This window comes from Coptis chinensis, chromosome 4, assembly GCF_015680905.1.
Source record: "Coptis chinensis isolate HL-2020 chromosome 4, ASM1568090v1, whole genome shotgun sequence".
Classification (NCBI taxonomy): domain Eukaryota; kingdom Viridiplantae; phylum Streptophyta; class Magnoliopsida; order Ranunculales; family Ranunculaceae; genus Coptis; species Coptis chinensis.
In genome coordinates, this window is record NC_141459.1 from 79362609 (window position 1) to 79382135 (window position 19527).

General features: G+C 35.3%; 1 long non-coding RNA gene across 1 annotated transcript; it reads left to right on the plus strand.

The window, feature by feature from the left end:
- The first annotated feature begins 16142 nt into the window (after positions 1–16142).
- On the plus strand, positions 16143–16584 carry LOC147504985 (uncharacterized). Its single transcript, XR_015220505.1, has 3 exons — positions 16143–16174; positions 16260–16365; positions 16463–16584. It is a non-coding gene; the product is annotated as an uncharacterized LOC147504985 (long non-coding RNA).
- The last annotated feature ends 2943 nt before the right edge of the window (positions 16585–19527 follow it).

Sequence of the window (19527 nt, forward strand, 5' to 3'; positions counted from 1 at the left end):
GAACCAGACAATCATTGTTAGAATCAAACAAGGGTGGGTAGGTTTAATGGGACTTTGGAAATACTAACAATACTAATGAAAACAATTCTAAATAGAACTAAGATGGGAGCGACGCCATTTGATAAAACGTAAAAAGATTAGTTTTACCTACGAATAAGTAACGCGACTCAAATGCAAGTAAAACTAAAATTGATTTCTGCTATGTTATCAAAGTTTTCTACTCTCGATGCTATTGCAATATAGTTGGAATAGAAATTTCATTCCACTTCTAGTTCTTTAGAATTCTAAGTTAACTGCGATTATCAGTCTATCAAAGTTAATGAGAGTAACGATTGGATTATACTACGATGGGAAACTACTAATCAGGATACGATAATTCAAACTACGGAATTGCTAATTTGACTATATGAGTAGGAATTAGGGGGATTTTATTCCACCTTAACTCGACTTAATTAACTAGCGAAGATTCGTCGTAATCCCAATTGCAATGCTTTCGCATAACAAATTGGTATTTCTAATCCCTAATTATTCATGACAATCTCTACCAAATAATAACTAACATGTGAAGAAATCAAACCCATTCTCATGGTAAACTAATTACTTTCTAGAATTGAATAGATTATCACAACAATGTCTAAGCTAACACAATCAAGTTTTCATCAAGACTTCCTCAAACCCCTCTAATAGAGGTTTTAGCCTTGAATCATTATACTATCATTTCTTAAACAAGAACAAATATAACAACTCATTATTGAATAAATGATTGAACTTTATAATCTAAATTAACAATAGTCTAAGATTCAAAATAGATTAAACCGAATTTAAAACTAATTTAGAACTAAGATTATGAATACTAATTATCAAATTAAAACAACTAATTATCAAATTAAAACAACTAAATCTAAATAAGAATTGAATCAATAAACTAAATTGAAATGAAAAACTAATACTTTATTATAAAACTAAATCTGATTCTAAATAATAATCTACTTTGTTCTAAAACTAATTAATTAAATGTAAAAACTTGATCTAAAAACTAAGTTATTAGCTAATGGCTAACTCCAAAACTATCTACTTAAGAGTTAAGTCTTCTGTGTTCAAATGGAGGAGACAAAATCCACTTTTTCGTGCATAGGCTGAGGAGCCATGTTTTGGGCCCGAAAATTGATCCCAAAACCCAATTTTTTTAGTCCACAGAGGCCTTTTCAGCTGGATTTGACTTCAATAGCCTTTTCGTCCACTTATACTCCTTTGATTTGGTCAATCTTGGACCATTGGAAAGCTCATTCCGAGTCGGTCATTTTGACATAAGGTAGGCCCAATTCCGAGGTTCGAGTCCAAAGATACGGCTTTCAGAAGTTCTACTGACTTTTCTGCGCTATTTCTGCCCGCGTTGACTTTGACTTTTCATCTTTTACCGGGCTTTAAAAAGGCTTTTTCTCCTTGAATCTTGGCCTTTAATCATAGAACTTCTTAACAACCAACTTTTGCTTCTTTATCTCGCAAAAGGGATGCATTTCTACACATATTCGACTCTAATGCCTGAAATACACAATAACATGATAACAGTACTAACTCTTACTTATTAATCATATAATTGGTCAAAAGCGATATTGTTAAAGGGGTTAAAACTACAATTTTGGGCTCTTATCAGCGCATCATGGAAGTTTTCATGGATGATTTTTCTATCTATGGAGACTCTTTCAGTGACTGCCTGTCTAACCTCTATAAGGTGTTGACACGGTGTGAGGAGAAAAATATGGTTTTGAATTGGGAAAAATGTCATTTTATGGTTAAAAAAGGAATAGTGCTAGGTCATATTGTATCTAGTGACGGCATAGAAGTAGATAAGGCTAAATTGAATAAGATAGTGTTGTGACATTAGAGCCTTTTTAGGCCATGCAGGGTTCTATAGGCGTTTTATCAAAGATTTTTATAGCTAGGACTTTAACTAATCTGCTTTTAAAAGATGCCATCTTTTATTTCAATTTTGACTGCAAGAAGGCTTTTGAAACTTTAAAAGCCATTTTAAGATATGCACTGATTATACAGCCTCCTGATTGGTCTAAACCTTTCGATCTTATGTGTGACGCTAGCGACTATGCTGTTAGTGTTGTGTTAGGCCAGAAACTAGATGATAAATCCACTGTTATTTATTATGTTAGTAAGACGTTAAATGATGCTCAACAAAATTACACTACTACTGAAAAGGAATTTTTAGCTGTGGTTTATGCTTTAGATAAGTTCCGCCCTTATTTGGTTAGTTCAAAGACCTTAGTCTACACCAACCATGCAGCTCTTAGGTACCTTCTCGCCAAGAAGGATGCTAAATAGAGATTGATCCGATGGATTCTTCTCCTGCAAGAGTTTACCCTATAAATTAAGGATAAACGAGGGGTCAAAAATGTAGTTTCCGATCACTTATCTAGACTTACCAATGACATTGATAATGATTATGAGTCTATACCTGATTCTTTTCCTGATGAGCATCTCTATTCTATTTTTTCTGCACCTTGGTATGCCGACATTGTGAATTATTTAGCTTCTGATATTATTCCTGGTGTTTGGTTAAGAAATGAACGAAAGAAGTTTTTAGCCAGAGTTAAGCTTTACTACTGGGATGAGCCTTACCTTTTTAAGTATTGTACGGATCGGATTATTCGTCGTTGTATCCCTCAGTGGGAATATAATTAAGTTTTATTCTTTTGCCATGACAAAGAGTGTGGTGGCCATTTTAGTGGTATGAAAATGGTAGCTAAAGTTCTGCAATGTGGTTTTTATTGTCCTACCATTTTTAAAGATGCCCAGGTTCACTACAAGACGTGTGTTCGCTGCCAATAACTTGGGCGTATCACTAAACGTAATATGATGCCCTTAAATCCCATTATGGTGGTAGAAATTCTTGATGTCTGGGGCATTGATTTCATGGGTCCTTTTCCTGTTTCCCATGGTTTTATTTATATTCTTGTTGTCGTGGACTACGTTTCCAAATGGATAAAGGCCATGGCCTACCATTGCAATGACCATAAGACAGTTATGTTTTTTGTCAATGAATACATATTCTGTCATTTTGGCATCCCTAAAGCCATCATCAATGATGGCGGCACTCATTTTTTTAATAGAGTCGTTGCTCCATTAGTGAAGAAGTACAGAGTTACCCATAAGGTGGCTACTCCTTATCATCCACAGACTAGTGGCCAAGTAGAAGTCTCTAATAGGGGAATAAAAAAAATATTAGAAACGACTGTAAATACTGATAGGAAAGATTGGTCTAAGCGTCTAACTGATGCCTTATGGGCATATCAGACAACTTTTAAGACTTTTATAGGGATGTCTCCCTTTAGACTTGTGTTTGGGAAACCTTGTCACTTGCCCGTTGAATTGGAGCATCGTGCTATGTGGGCTATAAAGAGCCTTAACTTCAATATGGATGAGGCAGGTGTCAAGCGCAAATTACAATTAAATGAGCTTGAAGAAATCCGTAGCGATTCTTATGATCTCGCAAAAGATTATAAAGCTAACATGAAATGTGTTCATGATAAACAAATTTTGTGTAAAGAGTTTGTGGTTGGTCAAAAGGTCTTGCTTTACAACTCCCGTTTGTATATTTTCCTAGGGAAATTAAAAACCTGTTGGTCTGGCCCTTTTCTGGTTACTGAACTCACCCCTTATGGGGCAATCACCTTGGTAAATCCCAAGGACAACAGTACCTTTCAAGTTAATGGCCAATGTATAAAACATTTTCACGAGTTAATGTCATCACAGGTGGAGGATGTCCTTTTACCCTGTATATGAGGACTGACCTTTGATATTCGGTGTACTTCCTTTCATTTCCATATATTGGTGAGTGCACCATTCAGGTAGCTGGGCCCTCCTTTTGGAATGTGTGGCTGTAAGTACTGGATCCTAAGTCCACGTTTAACATAATTCACGTTTTCCACTCTTGTATGTTTTTTCGATTTTTGAGTCATGTTTCTCTATAGTGTGAATTATGTCTTCATTGTTTTATTGTCTTTCTTTATATTAAACTTATTCATAATAAATAAAAAAGTATTAAAACCCTATACAGGTAATAATCTAGCAAGTCTCGGGAATCTGACTTTAAAAGACCCACGTGTTTAAACAAATTTTCTAAACCCTATTTTCAAAAAATTGTTTGGGGGTGGGGTGTTTGGTCTTTCCATTCTTGATTGCTCAACTTCCTATTTTTGTTGTTTATGTCGTTTAGTCGTATTTTGATTTGGGTTGACACTATCTATGAATTTAGATTTCTTTTGATCACATAACTTATGTCATTAACACACTTTGAGGCATTTTCCATTTTCTTATATGTCAGCCCTGGTTAGATTTGAGTTTTTTTTTATAGATCATTGGATTGTACTCTCTTTGATGATCGTTTTCATAGCTCATTCACAAAAATCGGACCGTTAACGAATCGGGTATTTCAGTTTTAAGATATACGAGGCATGGGACAGGATGGGTATTATCTATATTGTTTTCGGCTTGGGCCCAACAAGTTAAACCCTACGCTTTTAAACCCTAACGCATTTTCTTCTTTCTTCTCCACGCCTCTATAAAAAAAAAAAAAAAAAAAAAACAAAACAAACCAACTAAGAAAAAAAAAGCGTACACCCTCGTGTCGCGCCCTAACCTCCACACTGTAAGAACTGTTATGGTCGCAGTATACAAACCATGAAAACCATGCGCAGCGGAATAAAGGTTCTCACGATTTTGGATAGAAATTCATACCTTTTTTATCATCTTTGATTTCTCTGAGAATCCAAGCTCTACGAATCAGCAACCTCTTGATCTTCTGTTGTATTCATATCCTTATAATGGACGTTGCGTGGGCAACGATCTACCAGCCCCTTCTTTCTCTCTTTGCCTCTTTCACTCACAAGGTCAGAACCGATTTTGGAACTAACCTTTCTTGAGAAAACCTTCAATATTTCGGCCAGGAGAGAAGGGTTTCTATTTATAGGCTACAACAGGGACCATAAGGAGAATTAGGGTTAGGTCTCCTGACGGGCTTGGGCTTCCCATGTTCGCCTAGAACACACGGCCCAAGTCCATCAACAAATGGCTTATTCCACTAAAGGTTATTGTTGCACTACCGCCCTAATCCCAAATTAGGTGTTACGTTTATGGGCTCCATATTATATGCTTGTTGATCTCCCCATGTTTAAGATATCGAATGCCCATTGATTAAGTCAAGTTACTGACAACTACATTAATCAACATCTTTTGTTCTTGAGTAGTGCCACTCAACCTCATTATCATGTTAGAATAAATCCACCTGCAGGGTTTACATGACAATCCTTATGAGCTCCTCAAGGGGACATCATCAACCCGACTTCCTGCGGGTCACATACTCCTTCTATAATCAACAGCACACGTTACATACAATATCATTACCCAATCCATCGAGTTTGTTGATTCACAAATGAATCTCACTCATTGATGATTTAAAGCAATGTACAATGCACGTAAGTGCCCGTTATTATATCCGAATTAAAAGGGCAAGCATCAATAATAACAGAGGTGTTTGTTCTCTTATATAGTAAGTATAAAGAGAAACAACATCACTTGGTCCTGTTCAATACACACAAAGTGTACTAGTGTAATCCTGTAGTTAAGATAGACTAATACCAGATTATACTACAACCGTACCAATGGTTTGTCCAAATCCATCTAGGTTATGAACGTTTATTTATACTTTATAAGGTACTGATGATATGATCTTCTTTGTGTCACCACACACCATATCATCTACAACATAAAGTATTAGACGCATGCATATAACTAATAACATATATAATATGCATAACATTTGCTCGTATGATTCTCATTCAAAATATAAAGAATTAGAGTTAATACAAAAATAATGCTTTTAGTATATAACCCTATCAATCTCCCACTTATACTCAAAGCATTGCTTTTTAGTATACTGCTAACACACACAACCCATACTCAAATTTCGATCGAGTGATCATTTCCCTAAACCCCTCTTTGCATTAACCACAAATTTTCAAAATCCACACAATGGCTCCAACATAACCCAAGATTCTTCTCGAACAAGTTTTTGATTTTAATCGATTCTCACCCTTTTACTGTAATGAGATGATTAATAGGAAGTGGCAAAAGTTGTGCTATTCAACTAATAATTTTTATCACACCGATTTGGTGTATAATTTTTATAAGAAGAAGGAGACTGAGGGTCGACGGGTTTTTGTGAAGGTGGGTGGTAGTATGAGGGAGTTAAATACAGCTGTGTTGTATGAGATTCCTGGCATTGGGCAAAGGCCACTCGTCCACACACTGTAGGAATCTTAGTTTGGTGGGATTGGTACTTTGATGACTGAGACCATATTGGAAGGACAGTACAATGCTGGCTCGCATTGTGTTCGACGGTCGTCTCTGAGAAAGAACCACTTGGATATCGCTCAGTGGGTTGGTAGGAATATTACTGGCTCCATGAAAGTGAGTGACGTTAATACGAATTGCATGCATGTTCTCTTGATACTTCAGAAGAAGAGGTATGTTTTTTGTATCCTCGATTTTATGCTAAGTGAGATTAGATCAGTTAGTGTATCTACCGCCCCTTTACCTACATTGATTACCAAGATTATGATGTTATGGGGCTGTGTTCTGAAAACTGATAGGATTAATTTGAAAGAGCATGCAAATCCACGGATTTATAAGGAATGTATTCAGAAGATGTGGAATATGCCTGAGGTTTTAGCTGCTGAGAGGGAATCGGATGAGGACAACACGTCATGTTTTGATGCCAGAGTTTGGGAAAGGGCTACTATGGATGTAGCCCGTGTCTCCTTACTTCATCGTGGCATGTAGACTTTCCATACTCAGTATGAGGAGAATCAAACGAGGTAGTGTAACATTATCCATAACCAAGCTGAGCTTCAAACCAATTTTCAGACGCTAGCTGATGGTTATAAAGATCTCCACGCTAACATGGATATTCTCGTCCAGCGTGATAATGAGCACGGGGAAACTATGAATGCATTTATGGAGCAATAGCAAAGATTTCAAGTAGAAGTTCTACGACGCTTGCCACCTCACGAGGGTTCTTCTTCTGATGAATCTGGGAGGCATGAGCGTCGTCGGCATAGGCCGGATGACTCTGGCCCATCTTCGTCTCATGGCTAGTTTTTATTGTATTATTATTGTGTTAAGAGTATTTTTCCTATTTTTAGTAGATTTTGATTCCGAATTGTTTAGTTAAGTAGTTAATATTGAATTATGTATTTGTTATTTTAAATTTGAAGTCGTTTTAAATTCTGGTGTATGCTATGTTTTGTATCGTGAATCCCACCCTTTCAACTTGTTTGGGGGTGGACTTATTTATTTTAGCAATGCCTCTAATCATATCCACGTGTTTTTTGTCGAAATATTATTGCCTGCTTGATAATGATCGGTTTATGTGAGTATGTTGCTAAATTGGTGTAGCTAGAATTAGCTAGTGTTGTTTGGTGCAACCTCAAGGAGTAGTAATTAGATGATTGTTATTTTAATTCCAACCAAAAAGCTATTGGTTTGGTTTTGGAATATACATCTTGTTTGTTTCTATTTTGGATTTAGAAATTTTCTTTTTCCATCTTGTTGCCTTAACTATTTGGGCAACTTGTGGAACTTAGAAACTAACCCTCTATAAATATAGGATTCACTCTAACCTTAACATCAAAACCTCTCACTTTGCCCCTCTCACCCCGTCTGATTGTAATGATCATAACTGGACACAAGGCTGGAAATACTGTATTTATTCCGAGGATATCCCTAACGCCATCATCAACTGAAATGCTATTTCAAATGTCAAGACGGCAATTTCCCGTTAGACTGGCCTTTGCAATGACAATCAACAAGTCTCAAGGACAGTCAGTCAAGTATGTCGGCATCAACTTAGAGACCCCAGCATTCAGTCATGGCCAGCTCTATGTCGCACTATCTAGGTGCACGTCTTCAAAAATAATTATTGTCCTACTACCACCCGATTCATCCAATTGCACCACCAACATTGTATACCCTGAAGTGCTTTTGTAGCATCATTAAAGGTAAGCCGGCTTATGTCTATGCCTTTCTTACATTGCCTATTATTAGATATACATAACTATACCCTTCTCTTGATTGTACTGTACATCTTGGATTCTTAGTCGTTGTGATGTATTACGTGGGTTTATAAGAGCACTTAGGCATTATCAGCAACTTAATAATGGCACTACTACTTTATTAAAACAAATGTTTATAATCGATGACTGTATTGTGGCACATTAATCACTCATGGACGGGTGAGTCAGATTAACTTTTGAACATGATCTTAGTATTATGGGTATTAAGCGGCATGCATTTATTTGTCGTCCTTCTATTTTTCGTCTTATTCGCTAAGCACTTGGATTAGGGTGTTAGTTCTATTAGGGAGGAAATGTTAAATGCAAATAAAATATGGCACGATTGGAGAATTGTTTTTATTTTGCCTTTTACGAGAGAGTGTTAGGTCATGATTTATAAAAAATCTGAAGAACATGAGTTCCTCATGTTGAATGATTTCTTTAACTTCCACACCTAGAATATGTCGTACTTTTGTTGTTTTTTTCCCCCCTTTTTCTCATTTGTACATTTCTTTTTTCCATTGCTTTCTAACAAGGAGCCTAATTCTCAAGTGGTGCAGGCCAGTATCGGTAAGCTCAATATAGGTGGCAGCAGAAGCAACCAATTCTACTCATATGCTACCATACCAGTTCAACCTAAGATTTGCTAAATACAATGTGCACGGCGAGCAGCAAAACATGACATTCAATTAGGTTGCATCATATTAATGTGAGTCACTTTGAAAGGAAGTCTATGCAGTTCACTGTTTTGCTTCTTCTATGCTATGCGCCTGATGCGTGGTTTAAAAAAATACCGTTTCCACTCATAATTTTTTTACCCTCAAGAAGTAATCTGATTTGGTCAGCCTGGTCATATAATAAAAAATAAGGTAACAAAATCCAAATAGCATGTCTTCATTTGGTCATATAATAAAAAGTAAGGTAACAGAATCCACTAACAGATATATTAGGATCTACTTCATGTACAAGTAGTCCATTCTATATTTGAGCATAATAACTTACCATATACATTTTATTTCTTTTCCCCATGGATGGTAGAATTACCAACGGCAAATATGGACATACATAATTCACTCCCATAAAGAAATAATCTAAAGAAAAAATACTTACCCAACAAATACTTCAAATCTAGGTAACTTACTATATACATTAATTTTCTTTACATTGATAAACTTGGTAATTGATACAAATGGGGTCAACAAATAATTTTATTATGAATATATAGAAACTATACATATACATAAGCTTGGTATTTTTAGCATTAAACGATCACATTACCAAGCACCTCCTTATAAAGACTAAGTAATCGTCTGTACAATGTTATTCACAATCAACTCCTTCCAGTCAAAGGTTTGTTATTTATTTACAACAAATATACTTAGTTAAATAATGCATTCTTTCCTCTAATTGACATATAATGTTGTGTTTTTAGAATGGATAATCTTTGCAAAGTACCCGGTGACTCCAGCAAAAAAGTTCTTGCTACGCGCGAAGCAACACCTCCCAGGGGCTCCTCGGGTGGCCATGCAGCCTTAACAATGTACGACTACAATAACAAAGCACATCTAAAGCTCACTATCAAAATTAGAAATAACAATGGAAATAATGTCTCGACAGAACCAGAATGTTTGTGTGGTTTTCCTAACAGTTCACAATGTATGGAGAGTATTGATTAACTGACCTTTGAAATTTAACAACTTACAAAGAGCTTAATAAAGGTTTAAACGAAATATATTTATTCACCGTTACATGTGTTAATGTATGTTGATTGCCATTTTTATGTATTGACCATTATCAAAAAAAAAACAAAAATTCTCCTAATGGGCTTCGACGTGGGCTTAACGCGTTGCCCTTTCTCCCTCTCCCTTAAACACCCTTTCCAAACCATTACTTAATAACAATCGCAATCAACATAATAGTACACTAAATTAATTCCATTATTTAAAAAATACTAATAATAACTCCATTTATCAGGCCTTCCTCTTTGTCCAAATTTTCTGCCCAATAAATTCATAACCATAAAAGTAGTCGGTTACAAAGTTATGGATTAAGTAACGTTCCCAATTTGTCATCTCAACTCTACTAGTATAAAACCCGCGAGTTTGCAACCTTTCTCCTCAACACTTTGAACAAAGCTACTTGGTGTAGACATCCACCAGATAACTGAGTGTTTGACACCATTTTGGTTACTACCTCCTAAACTTCAAGACGACCTCAAGTTTTTTTAAGAGGTGAGTCATGGTTTATTCACTCTTCTCTCTCTTTACTAAACTTTGACTTTTTCCTTTATTTCCCTTTCCTTATTATTGTTGCTGTAAAATAAAACTTATGCTTCTGTAATAGAAAAACTAAATTGGTTTATTGTATATATTTTGGGAATTCATGTACCTGTTTCCAATTTAAAAAAAGAAACAACAACCTAACAACCGGAGCTTTTTGGCTTCAGTGGTGTGTTTTAAAATTATTACTCTCTCCCTCTCTCTCAGTGGTGTGTCTTTAGATTGTATTCAACACTAAAAAAGAGATTCACAGAGCAGCAACCACGAATCCACAAGCTTTAAATTATGCTAAAATTTCTATACTAAAATTTTGTCTTCATTTCTATGCTAAAATACCTTCCCCATCCATTCTAATTGTTTTTTTTTTTTTTGGCCTATTCAATTTTCCTGCTATTTCGTTTCTAAATCCCACAAAGGTTTAAACCAAATCTTTGATTTGGTACATCCCTATCATCTGCATACTGCTTTAGTGTCATTGACAAGAAATCGATTATGCTTGCGTTACTTGAACCTATCTATGCGCCTATAGATGATTACCTAACAACTTTAATTCATTCTCCTTATGGTTATGAACATACATATTGTTTATCTTGCTTGGTTGCCCATTGGTAGTATTTTTCAATTCCATAGCACAACTAACAATTTTGCTTAATATGTAGGTCATGGAATTGGGTATGTCAGTTTACACCATTTCTTTCAAAACCTTACTCCACCACATGCTCAAGCATTTCAACATGCGCAACAGTTCCTACGGATACACCCTAGACGAAAATTTATATGAGGCATGGGTAGAAGTTGAAATCTCCAGAATAAAAAAGCAGAAGATATTCTTAGGAATACGTTCACATGACAAAAAAACATTGGAACAGGATGTTGCAAAGAAAGCAATTGCTTTTTTACAAGAAGCCCACGGCTGCGAAATAGAAAACTTCAACTATAAGGACAAAAAAAAGTACTTTGTGCGCTACCGACGAATAGAATTCGCATTTGACAAACTACTTGAAGAACATCAAGCTATGCAGGCAAGTTATCAGCAGCTAATTGAAGAAAATAAAGTTCTGAAAGAGCGTCTCACAATTGAAAAGAACGAGCATGCTGAAAGTGAAGAGGAATATGATAGTCAATATGACCCATCTGAAGATGAGGATGTCAACCACAGTTCTTGACATTTTTTAACCCCTTTGGAGAACAAATAGTACAATTTATCCATTTGTTATGCTTTCAATTACAAGTTTTTAATAAATATGAAGACAATCATCAAGATACCAAAGAAAGCTAAGGTAACATATTATGAATTACGATTTACTCCAGTATTATATTATTGTTTGGGTTAAGGATTTTTAACTTGCTTATTAGAGGACTGTTCAAACATTTTCGTAACCCCCGCGGCCTACTACTTGCTCATCTATTTTAAGTGATTTATTTTTACTCTATTTATATGTGTTTAGTGATCCAAACATCTGGATTATAATTGTGCCCACTGGATTCTAAATTGATTGGTTAGGTTAGTTAGTTTGTCTATGATTTTCATTGCCAAACATTGGCTAATACTATACTATTTTGGATTTCAGGTTTAATGGGTAAAGAAAACTTATATTTTCCCAGTTATGTTTGATGGTGATTACAAAAGGAATAGAGGTGATACTCCAAATGGTGAGACAACTTTTCACAAACTCATATCCTAGATTTATTCAATATTCACTGATATTACTTGATTGACATGTATAAAGATAGAATAAAGCTTTTACGATAGTCATTGAACTTTTTTAGCAACCCCTACTCAATAAGTAGAACCTTAGTAGAACCTCCACTTGGGTCTCTCTCAAAACCCAAAAAAGTTCATTTAAAAGTAGGATTGCCTAGACAAATTTAGTAAAAGGATTGCAAAAGCAGTATAACTATTGTGTCATGATCGCTATCAAAAGTGCCAAATTACGTGGATGGTATAAAAGGAGTCGGCCTATTCCTATGATGTCATGGTTTAAGCCTATTGACCATGGTCTTATTTTCTTTTCTTCGTGTGTTGGAATGCAAAATGATGCTAACTTACAGGCTATGTCATGTTGACTTTCATGATAAAGTGAGTAAGTTAGAAGACTATGGAGATATCTTTGAAACACAAATGTAATGCCTGTGTTCAGGCTCCATCTAGAACACCTAAGTCGTGCTGTACTATTACTAATACAGGTTGAGGACTATGAAACGCGCTTTCGTTAGCTTTATTTGGTATCATGAGCGCCCTTCCTAAACAACAATATCATATTATTGATAACGCTTAGCTAGAATAAACTCAAAAAAAAGTAAACAAACACAAGTAGATTAAAACAACTTTTCTTGCGAAGAGATTACCTTCCTTAATTACTTAGCTTTGAGACATTATAAAGTACTCATTGTGATTGAAGTGTACGGTAGTGTTCATATTAAGTCCTTTAATATGGTAGCAGCCATAGGGGATAGACTGCAATGATCAGATCTTTTTTCTTCAATCCAATTGTAGTATGCAACTTGTTTGAGTCCAATGGACTCGCATATTTTACATGATAAATTGAATTTTTAGTATTCCGTATTTTTAGTTGTTGCAAGGTTAGTGAACTAGCCACTCTGCTGAATGCATATTTTCGCTCTCTTGGCGGGTACCACAACTATTACTTGGAAGGTACTCACTACGATTCGATAATTTGTAGCTAAAGTAAGAAAAATCCCTCGACACCTTTTTAAACTCCAATATAGTTAAAGTTTAGAATCATTGCAAATTTTTCCCTGCCAATAGTATCATTGCATCCCCTTACCACCTTTTTAAGCTCCAATAGAGTACAAGTTTTGAATCATTGCAATTTGTTTCCTACCATTAGTGTCCAATATGTAGTTCATTGCATTAATACACTTTTTGCTATCTGAATTTGACTTTTGTTCAAGTCTATTCGATTAAAATTCATAACATATGTTGATTAGAGAATTAACTTATGTAGTTTGCTAAGCCTTGAAATTCTTACGATTTGGTGTTTGTTATCCTCTAATTATATATGTCAACCCATTTTAAGATGCTTAATAATATGTATGCGTCTTTGCTTTTAGGATTTCCTCCTTTGATTATTTACGTTGCCTATTACTGCATGATTCAGTTTAAGAGATAAAACGAAAAATGCTTATTGGACATAAAATCGTTTGAATGTGACTTTTTGGTCCATTTGTGGTTATTGTGTTTAATAGGCAGATCTATACCTGCATTTCCATGCAACAAACAAATTTCTATTAGTCTTTATCTATAAAAGTTTGTTGTTGCCTAAGGTTAGATGGCGAGCTTACTGCAAAGTATTTAGGCCACTTCTACTACATTCAATATCTGACAAACCAACATTTCAACTCTACATATCTTGAATCATCATGTCTGTGATATGCTTGGTTCTTATTGTTCACTATTGTAGTTAAAAAAAAAATCTTAACCAGCTGGAACTTATTGGGTCAATATATTTTATAGATTTTGCTGTTTATATATATATTGCTATTAGATTTTGTTGAATTTCAAATTAGAAAACTACATTTCATGAGCCCTAATATACTTAGCATGATGGCCATTATCAAATTCAAATTGATCATATTCAGCCATGCCATAGAATGTGATCGGTAGTGGATAAACTATTGTTCCATTCACAACCTACTCTTTTATACAAAAAAAAAAAAGATACTGATTTTTGTTTTCTCGCATTGGATCAATAATTTTGCTGATCATCATCTTGACGTGGCTACAAGCTATCCAATTGGCTTGACAAGAGCATTCTTTTATATATGTCCCCCACCCAAATCACAAATACCACAGATACGAGCGTAATGGCGTCAAGGTTTTCATATGGTGGCCAGTTAAATTCTATATGGTGGAGTTTCCGTTTATGCCATGCCTATTAGCTCCCCATGCAAGGAATGTTAACAACTTTATTTTTTATGTATGTCTCGTGCTCTCGCTGATTTTGGTTTTCCTTTGTTCATGTGTTATCTGTTCTTTTTTAGGAACAACTGTTTCTTTTTCCTTTAATTTTTTTTTAGCGTGCATAATGTTTGTGTACTGGGTAGTGATGACTCAATTCACTTGCCGACCAGATGTTGCATTCATTTATACTTGAGCAACTCTTAATTGTGTATTTACAAAAGAAATTCTATGAGCACAATTTTTATGTCTAACTTCTTATAAATTGTAATTTTGTATTGGCTTCCTCCAGCTATCCCTCTTAAGGCAAATTCGAGTGTATGGGGCTGTTATATTGTCGTCAGATTCAACATTGGCTCATCACAGATTTACAGCTAAAAAAAAAGATAAAACTCTAGGATTACATACCAGCTGACCTCGACTGTGTACTGTTCTTCTTTTTTGTCCTTTTTGAGTTTTGATAGATTTTGTTGTGTTACTTTTGTACCAGCTCAATGTGTGTGTGTGTTTTTGTTACCAACATCAGATGAACAAATCATATTTTATGCTTCGTGTTGAACTATCCTAAATACATTACACTGTTAAAAAGAAAATGAGAAATTTTGTGATATAATCCTTGTTTGTGTTTGTACTGTAAGTGACGAAACTTGCAGAATGTAGATGAGGCCAAAATGATGATTGGACTAAAGGTTAATACTCTTGACCTACTTGGTGGACTCTATAATTTTCAAAAAGTGCTTCCACCTCCACTATATCAACAAGCTCAATAGCAGTCTTTTCCAATGCTTAACATATAATGACCTCTTCATTCATATACAGTTTAGTCTACTATGTGCCAGGAGCTAATATTTGATGTGTTTTTTCCAGGCCAAAGTGGGATGGTGGTCATTAGGAAGGTGACGAAACTTCACGACTGGATGCACTTTGTTTAGCAATACAACTTTGGATCGATTATTATGTTGACATCGAGCTCATGGTATCCATCTGTTTAATTGCCACTGATAACACATATTGTGAATGGAGTTGATATAAGTGACACGTGTTTTGTTTCTTTTAGTTCTTCGTTTTTCATAAATGTTTTCCAGTTCTACCAGGCAATGCGAAGGAACTTCCTGCTTTCATAGACTAATGTCTCAAATGTTTAAGAATTAACATACCGACCCATCATAACTAAACTGCATCATGTTTTATAGGTAGTCGATGGCCTTTGACATTAAAAATGCTTCTACAAGCTATTTATATCATGAAAAGTAGCATATGCGATTATATTACCGCTTCCTTCTCTTTTTTTGATTGTGGGTGACCTTTCTTTCCCTGAATTAGTTGTAAGCCCTTAGTCCCTTTTAAATTATTTTGTGGAGTACAACTCAAGAACAATGTTTCTTGCTTTTACTTAATCGTCTTTGCAAAAGAATGGCTAATGACCACAAATTTTTTGTCTAACTTCGTTTATATTATAATTTTGTATTGGCTTCCTCCACCAATCCCACTCATGGCAAATTCGGGTGTATGGGGCTGTTATTTGGTAGTCAGATTCAACCTTGGCTCACATCTCAGTTTTAAAGCTCAAAAAATGGGAAAGATTGAAGCTGGAGAAAGGTTTATTGTCTATGTTGTGGTACCAATGTGGCCAGAAGGGATACCAGAGAGTGGATATGTTCAGGCAATCTTAGAATCGCAATAAGAGGACAATGGAGATGATGTACACTAACACTATTCAGGCTCTTGAGGCTAAGGGAATACAACCAAACCATAAGGAATAATCATAGTCATTAGCTCCGTTTTCGTCTCCTCAAATTTCGGCTAAGCACACAGGAACACAAGACTGATGAAGCAATTGTAAAAGCAAGGTAGATTTATGGTTTGTCTTGGTTATTATTATTACTATTATTAATTTTTTGCGAACTCATGTCCTTGATGCTTCTTTTTTTGCAGTGAATACCCATTGTCGATTATTTTAGTGGGAGTTGGGGATGGACCTTGGGATATGATGAAGGAATTTGATGACAATATTCCTGCTCGAGCTTTTGATAATTTCCAGGTAATCGCTAGCGGGCGACAATCACACCCCTTACTCTGTTTGATTGTATTGCACGCCACATATTTTATGATCACAACCTTATATCTCTCTCTTTTAGTTTGTGAATTTTACCGAAATTATGTCAAAGAATATGCCTATATCCAGAAAAGAGACGGAGTTTGCTCTTGCAGCTTTGATGGAATTTCCTGCCCAGTATAAAGCGACAGTGAACTTTAATATATCGGGGTAACAAGAGATGTCTTTCCTTTAAAGGTTTTGATTTTAACCGTCTGATTTTTTAAAGCATATTCCATATAAACATAACAACAATGCACTTACTCTAGAGGCATTTTTTAAAGCAGTTCTCGGAATGAGAAATTTGTAGAAAGGGTGCCTCTTTCACCACCGCTTTACAGTGCTGCTTCATTTAGCACAAAGAAACCCTCCTGGTCCAGCAGTTTCTAGCACAGTGTGCCACCATATAATCCCCAAGCAACCTCTAGAGGCACAACTCCACCTGAAAGTTCAACATTCGATAACAAGGTCAAACTTTCATGTTGCCATCTTATCTCTTATAACTTCTAGAGTGATTTAAGGGCCTGTCATTGTAGGTTCACTTATTAATTTCGTTTGATACATTTTAGATGCAACATATTTTCCCAAACTTTGTGCACCAAACTATTGTTTATATATATATAAGAGCCTACAGCCTACTGCTTAGCTATAATTTACAGACTTTTAAATGATTAAGTCTTAAGAAAAAACAATGTAGGTCTTCTATTTAGCCTTTTGTTATTCTTGTGTAGGTTTTAATTATAAACATCAATGCATTTTCATTTGATTTTTTTTTTGCGTGCATAATGTTTGTGTGCTGGGTGGTGATGACTCAATTCACTTGCCAACCAGATGTTGCATTCATTTATACTTGAGGAACTCTTAATTGTGTCTTTACAAAAGAAATTCTATGAACACAATTTTTACGATAGATTGTGTTCATAGAATCTTTTTTGCGTACTGTTAATCTTTTTTGTTCTTTTTGAGTTTTCATAGATTTTGTTGTGTTACTTTTGTACCAGCTCAATGTGTGTGTGTTTTTGTTACCAACATTGGATGAACAAATCATATTTTAGGCTTCGCGTTGGACTCTCCTAAATACATTACACTGTTAAAAAGAAAATGAGAAATTTCGTGATATAAGCCCTGTTTGTGTTTGTACTTGCAGAATGTACCAAGTGACGAAACTTGCAGAATGTACATGATGCCAAAATGATAATTGGACTAAAGGTTAATACTCTGGACCTACTTGGTGGACTCTATAATTTTCAAGCAGTGCTTCCACCTCCACTATATTAAGAAGCTCAATAACATCCACTATATTAAGAAGCTCAATAACAGTATTTTCCAATGCTTAACATATAATGACCTCTTCAGTCATATATAGTTTAGTCTACTATGTGCCCGGAGCTAATATTTGATGTGTTTTTTCCAGGCCCAAGTGGTATGGTGGTCATTATGAAAGTGACGAATTTCACGACTGGATGCACTTTGTTTAGCAACACAACTTGGATGAGATTATGTTGACGTCGAGCTCAAGGTATCTATCTGTTTAATTGCCACTCAAAACACATATTGTGAATGGAGTTGATATAAGTGACACGTGTTTTGTTTCTTTTAGTTCTTCGTTTTTCATAGATGTTTTCCAGTTCTACCAGGCAATGCGAAGGAACTTACTGTTTTCATAGACTAATGTTTCAAATGTTTAAGAATTAACATACTTGACCCATCATAACTAAACTGCATCATGTTTTATAGGTAGTTAGATGGTCTTTGACATTAAAAAGCTTCTACAAGTTATTTATATCATGAAAAATAGCATATGTGATTATATTCCCGCTTTCTTCTCTCTTTTTCGGATTGTGGGTGACCTTTCTTTCCCTGAATTAGTTGCGCCCTTAGACCCTTTTAACTTCTTTTGTAGAGTACAACTTAGCAACAATGTTTCTTGCTTTATGAATTGTCTTTGCAAAAGAATTGCTGATGACCACAAATTTTTCGTCTATGTATATCCTATAATTTTGTATTGGCTTCCTCCACCAATCCAACTCGCGACAAATTTGGGTGTATGAGGCTGTTATTTGGTAGTCAGATTCAACCTTGGCTCACACCACAATTTTAAAGCTCAAAAAATGGGAATATTTGAAGCTGGAGAAAGGTTTATTGTCTATGTTGTGGTCCTAATGTGGCCAGAAGGGATACCAGGGAGTTAAAATTGTTCAGGGAATCTTAGACTGACAGAAGAGGACAATGGAGATGATGTACACTGACATTATTCAGGCTCTTGAAGCTAAGGGAATACAAGCAAAGCCTAAGGAATATTTGACATTCTTCTGTCTGGGGAATCGGGACTTGAAGAAGAGTGGTGAGTATGTACCCACGGAGCAACCAGAACCTGATACAGATTACAGCAGAGATCAAGCAGCTCGGAGTTTCATGATATATGTTCATGCAAAGATGATGATAGGTAAGTGAAGGTTTATTGATTACCCAGAAATTCATTTTTAACTCCTGCTAACTTTTATAATCGAAATTAATCATGAAAACTCTCCAAATCAGTTAACTTGAAGCTCATTTGTAAAGAGAGTTCTTTTGTCAACTCTTTGTACAGCACTATTAAGTTTTAGTGCTTTCATTTCTAATAACAAGTGGTGTTAATTTCTTTATTGGTAATATCTTCTTGCAGTTGATGATGAATACATAATCATTGGATCTGCCAACATAAATTGAGGCTTACATACCAACAACATATACTGTGTATTGTTCTTCTTTTTTGTTCATTTTGAATTTTGAAAGATTATGTTGTGCTACTTTTGTACCAGCTCAATGTGTGTGGGTGTGTTTCTGTGTGTTTTTGTATTAGCCTGCTATCAATAGTGAGTTAAATGTTAGTGATTCAAATTACCGGATCCTAACCTTTTATCTACTTTGTCGCTTCTTATTCCGTTCTTGCCTCAAGCGAAAAGTACTATTAAGCATGAAATTTGATTTTTTCGGTATATGTTCTCACTAATTACTCGAGTGATTTCCTTGAATAAATTGAGTGCCAAGTTTTAGTCAGTCAATTCTGGCTTTCAATTAATACATACTAAGCAAATGCAATTCACTATAATTAACGCCGAATATCAA